Here is a 5,307-nt window from a genome sequence, read left to right as displayed (position 1 = left end):
AGGTAGCCAGGTATAGGTGATAGCCTAGTATAGGTAGCCTGTAGCCAGATATAGGTGGTGCCCCAGTATAAAAAGTCCGCTGTAGCGGGCTCACTCATCTGTTCCCCATGTTCAAGCGCTGATGTCACTCTTTTCTCAGTGCTGGAATGCGGTGTGCTGGTTAGTGAGTCACCGGCCCGCAGCCAGCACATGCGGCCTTTCCAGCGCTTGGGGGGGCCCTCACAAGCCCTGGGCCCCTCACTGCAGTGTCAGTTGTCCCCCCCCCCCCCCCTGATGGCTTCCCTGCCCTGTGGGAGGGAGGGATGCCTGCCCGGGGCAGTCCTGCTAGCGACATAATCTATGATTACGTCAAACCGAAGTGACAGCTCCCCTGGTTTTTGCCCTCTAAACCTAGGTGTGTCTTATATTCCAGAGCGTCTTATACGGTGGAAATTTTTTTATTACCTTAATTATATTTTGTTTGCTCTTTGGGAGTTTAAAAATATAACGTAGATAAGATGAAAACAGGTAAAAAAGCTTTGTGAATATGCCCAAAGTTGCTAAACCTTCTCCAATCTTTTTTCCTGATCACCCATGAACCCCCCTTCCTCAGCACTTAAGTGTATTCGGTGTGCTGGCTGGAGTGGACATTGGGGATTTGTGGCAGCAGTACACATCAGTAGGGCACCTCACACTAGAGCCAGGAGGTGACGTGGCATCAGTGGCGGGGACGGGGCCAGCATCAGCTCACGTGCTGTAGTTCTGCCCCCTTTCATGCATGCCAGCATAATTTTGTTATTACAAGGTGCTGTTTGGTGCTGGAGAGAATCAAAGTGTCAGCAGTTTGATACACATAGGGAGACACGGTGCCAGACTAGATCCAGCAACAGTGCCCCTAGTTACCAGCCCAAAAGCACCCATGTACAATTTATATTATGTGGCATAGGGGGTGGAGCCGGCAGCGATCAGAGTGTTGGACATAGTCCAAGTAGTCCAAGACTTTAATTCTAATGGGGGGGCATTTTACTGGCCAAACTTGTGAGGAGAGAGAGAGGGGTTGTGTTAAACCATGCAAATTTAGCAGAGGGTGGGTTGGGTCTTCGGGAGAGGGGCCCATGTTGTTTCTTTCTTGGCTCTAGGTACCGTATGTAGGTATGTCCCTGGTGTAATATAGGAAACAAGATCTGTATATAGAAAAATATAATGTGATAGAGGAAAAGAGCTGGGGGGGGGGGGACTTGTTGAATATTACACTTAAAAACAATATGTATACTTAAATTATTAACACAATAATAAAAAGAAATGGTATTCACCTAATAGTTTTTTTTTTTTTTTTATTCAGCAGAAACATTACTTGAACAGGATGATGTATCAGATTTTGTGACAGAAACCAGAAAATATTAATCTAAAAACGTTTTCCATTACTATGAGAGATAGATTAATATATATGTTACGGCCAGAACCCGATGTTTGGCCAGAACTAGAAGTGGCCGGCCACTTCGGGTTCTGGCCGGCCAATGTGCGAACTGGCCGCTGCGCTGCGGCCAATGTGAGAAATGCAACAATTCCTGTAAGGTTAATGTTATGTTGTGGCCGCAGCGCAGCGGGCAAATGTATCGCATCTTAGTTTATTCAATGAAATTAAGCCGGCGACAATGTGCGAACTACCTTTTTTATTTGCCTCTCTCTCCTCCTCTGCCTCTCTCTCCTCCTCCCCCGCCTCTCTCGCTCTCCTATGGGCAGCCGGGCGGGGACACGCGTGTCCCTCCGGAGTCGTTCGTCACGGCAGGGAATCCTGCCGTTCTTGCAGAGCGGGTGCTGGCAGAAGCAATGTCTGCAGCCTCCCCGCTCTGCTCTCCTGCCGCGACGAACGACTCTCCTGGACACGCGTGTCCCCGTCGGCTGCCCATAAGAGAAGGAGAGAGAGGCGGGGGGAGGAGAGAGAGGCGGGGGGAGGAGAGAGGCAGAGAAAAAGCCGGCGGCTTAATTTCATTGAATAAACTAAGATGTGATACATTTGCCCGCTGCGCTGCGGCCACAACATAACATTAACCTTACAGGAATTGTTGCATTTCTCCCATTGGCCGCAGCGCAGCGGCCAGTTCGCACATTGGCCGGCCAGAACCCGAAGTGGCCGGCCACTTCTAGTTCTGGCCAAACTTCGGGTTCTGGCCATAACATATACAATAATGAACAGTAGATTATAATAAGCAGAGTGCGGAAACTTTATAGATTTGCAGAAGTGCCATGATCTTTGATTCCGAAATTTACTAATGATCTCCAGGGAATGACATCATTGGAAAACACAACTCAATAATTACAGAAATGGGAAAAGCAATTGCTTCGCTCAGTTAAAGCCAATAACCTGCATATGAGAAACTAACAGGGCAGAGCAATAAGGTGCCTACACACATCCAATCTCAATAAGTAACAGGTTATCTAACAGGTTGTGTAGGTAAGCTCTTATGCTACATAGAAGCTGTAAAATTGTCCCTATAGTAGGTGATTAGTAATAAGATCCAGTCCAGGTTTTCAGGATAACTCGTGTTCTTTAGTAATCCCCAACAGGGATGCTCAAATCTGGATCCGGATGAAGTCCAGATAGTTGTTATCCGGATTTCATCCGGATAAATCTAATCACCTGGGCGGGGGGGGGGGGGGGGGGGGGGTCATTCTTACCTATATGACGTTTTGTTAGGTCCGTCCCTCAGTGCCTCCCACGATGCGGTCCACGTGCGTCATGTGACTACAAATACTTCCTCCTTCAACCCGGAAGGAGGAAGTGTTTGTAATCACGTGACCGCCGCTTGGACCGCATCGTGGGAGGCGCCGAGGGACGGACCTAAGAAGACATCAGATGGGTAAGATTAACCCCGGCCCACCCCACACAGGTGATTTGATTTAACCGGATGAAATCCGGATAACAACTATCCGGACTTCATCCGGATCCGGATTTGAGCATCCCTGATCCCCAACCCTAGGAAATCTAAGTAAATCAGGCCCTTTAAAACAAACAATGTGAATTCCCAGCGATAAATGGTACAGTGGCTGTCAAACATCCAGGAGTGGCCTCAGCTGCAGAGCAGCACCTGAAGTTTTGCTGAGTAGAACTCATCAGTTGGCAGTTGGCCCGTTTCATGCATCCACGGCTGAATGAAACTAAAGGAGGAATATTTAATAAAACAATTAGTTGTATCTAATAATATAGTAAATTAAGCTGATACCAAAGAAAACTTAATTTAACTGAAAGGGTAAAAAAGGAAGAAAAAAATTGGGTGCTAGTCTACTTTAGAGGACCAAGCAGGAGACCTGATAGGGAAATTCCATTGGTGGATGGCACCCTTTGAACTGCTAGGTTTCCAATAGGTTGTAGTAAAATATTCCCACACTATTTGGCCAACCACAACACTTTGTGCTGTAAGAGGGTGCTGTGTTTGGAGAACTGTTCCCTATGGGGTTTCCTATTGCAAATGTATGTAGCTAAGAAATGGACCAATCAAAGCAGGGGCTTCTGGATTTGATGGGTCTGCATGAATTTGTATACAATGAAAATGACATTTGCATCAACTCTTATTATTGGCAATTCATTAACCATCCCTACTTGCCATGGTGGTCCTTTGCAAACATTAAGCAGCGTACACACGCCGGACTTTAGGCAACGACGAGTCCGTCGTTGCCTCCCGCTGGGTGGGCGTGCCAGCGACAGTCCGGCGTGTGTACGCTCTGTCGTCAGACTGATACGGCTGTTTCTGAGCGATCCGCCCGGCGGATCGCTCAGAAACAGCCGTATCAGTCTGACGACAGAGCGTACACACGCCGGACTGTCGCTGGCACGCCCACCCAGCGGGAGGCAACGACGGACCCGTCGTTGCCTAAAGTCCGGCGTGTGTACGGACCTTTAGGATGCTGCTTTTATGCAAATTGGTGGTTGACTCCTATTGTGTTTGGTGAACTTTTTTCAGCACCAAAGATCAATTATTACCTACTGCTTATTTTCTTCTAATTTATTCATTGTTGCTATTTACAAATATTGATTAAACATATGAGATGTTTTTCGATTAAAAAAAAGAAGGAAAGCTCAACTTTCCCTGTGAAAATGATTCTCAGATATTTAGGGTCATGTTCCACTTGCACTCCAATAAAGATTGGTCATTTTAACTTCCAGTTGAGCAGTCTCCCTTCTGTGATGTAGGCTGTTCACAAACTCATTTGCATAGATAGCAACTCTAGTTTTTGTTTTTTAAGAGTACCTTCAATGAAATTAAGCTTATTTTTAATGTCCTCTTCGTTGTTCAAATGGGTGAACAACTCTTCCACTTGCTGGTAAATGGACATAGTGTTAAACCCCGCCCCTATTGAAAAAAGCACTGTGACAGGTTTTGCCCTAAGTCTGCCGAGACATCTGAAGCAGGGTTGCTCGGGTAGTACTTTTTAATACCCGCCCGGATCCGGGTACCCAGATATCTCGATCCGATTCGGGTTCCCGGATCCGACCTTGCGGATACCCGAGTGAATTTGGGTATCCGACCAAATTACCCGCGGGTACCCGACCTATTCGGGTATCTGGATAGAAAAACCGGAAGTGCTCTTTACATAGCTTTAAAAAGGGGTTTTAAGGTAAATGATGCATGTAGCATCATGTTTTTTTAAAGGGAAACAGTAATGTATTATTTGGTGGACATTAATAAAAAAAAAAGCTGTCAATTAACATCAGGACTAGGTTCCAGACAGCGGTCGTGCAGCCCACATCGTGTCCAAAGTCCAATCGCACAACTGGGACATGACAGTTTTCAGCCCAGACACCTCCAAAAAATGACACCGCAATTGTGTTTTGGGCCAGTGAATGGAGTGCTGGCACTGCAGGACTGGTTTTATGTGGCAGTGACGGGTCTGGCAGCAGTATTCTGTATAAACTGTAGGCAGTACATGTCATTGTTTGGAAGGCGGGTGTAGAAAGCATTACAACAGTCCAGTCGGGATGTAATGATGCATGAACTAATGTTGACAGATCTGGGGGGATGAGGTGCTTGATTTTTGCAATGTACTTCAGGTGAAAATAGGATGATTTCACTTCAGCAGAAATGTGAGTTTTGAAGTTTAAATCCCCATCGATCAGAACTCCCAGGCTACGCACATGATCAGAGCTGTGTAGATCTGTGCCTCATATTCCCAGTGGTGAAGACTGCAAGTGAAGTTGTTTTGTTGTCATGCGCTGCCCTCAGATGAAAAGGATATGCAGAACATGGAAATTTTATAGGTTTGCAAAGGTCCTGAACTATTACAGTAGTTTACTAATCATCTCCAGGGATTTACAGTTTTGGAAAATAT

Source organism: Hyperolius riggenbachi, chromosome 9, assembly GCF_040937935.1.
Source record: "Hyperolius riggenbachi isolate aHypRig1 chromosome 9, aHypRig1.pri, whole genome shotgun sequence".
Taxonomy (NCBI): domain Eukaryota; kingdom Metazoa; phylum Chordata; class Amphibia; order Anura; family Hyperoliidae; genus Hyperolius; species Hyperolius riggenbachi.
The sequence above is the reverse complement of the archived record's forward strand: the minus strand, read 5'-3'. Positions refer to the sequence as shown.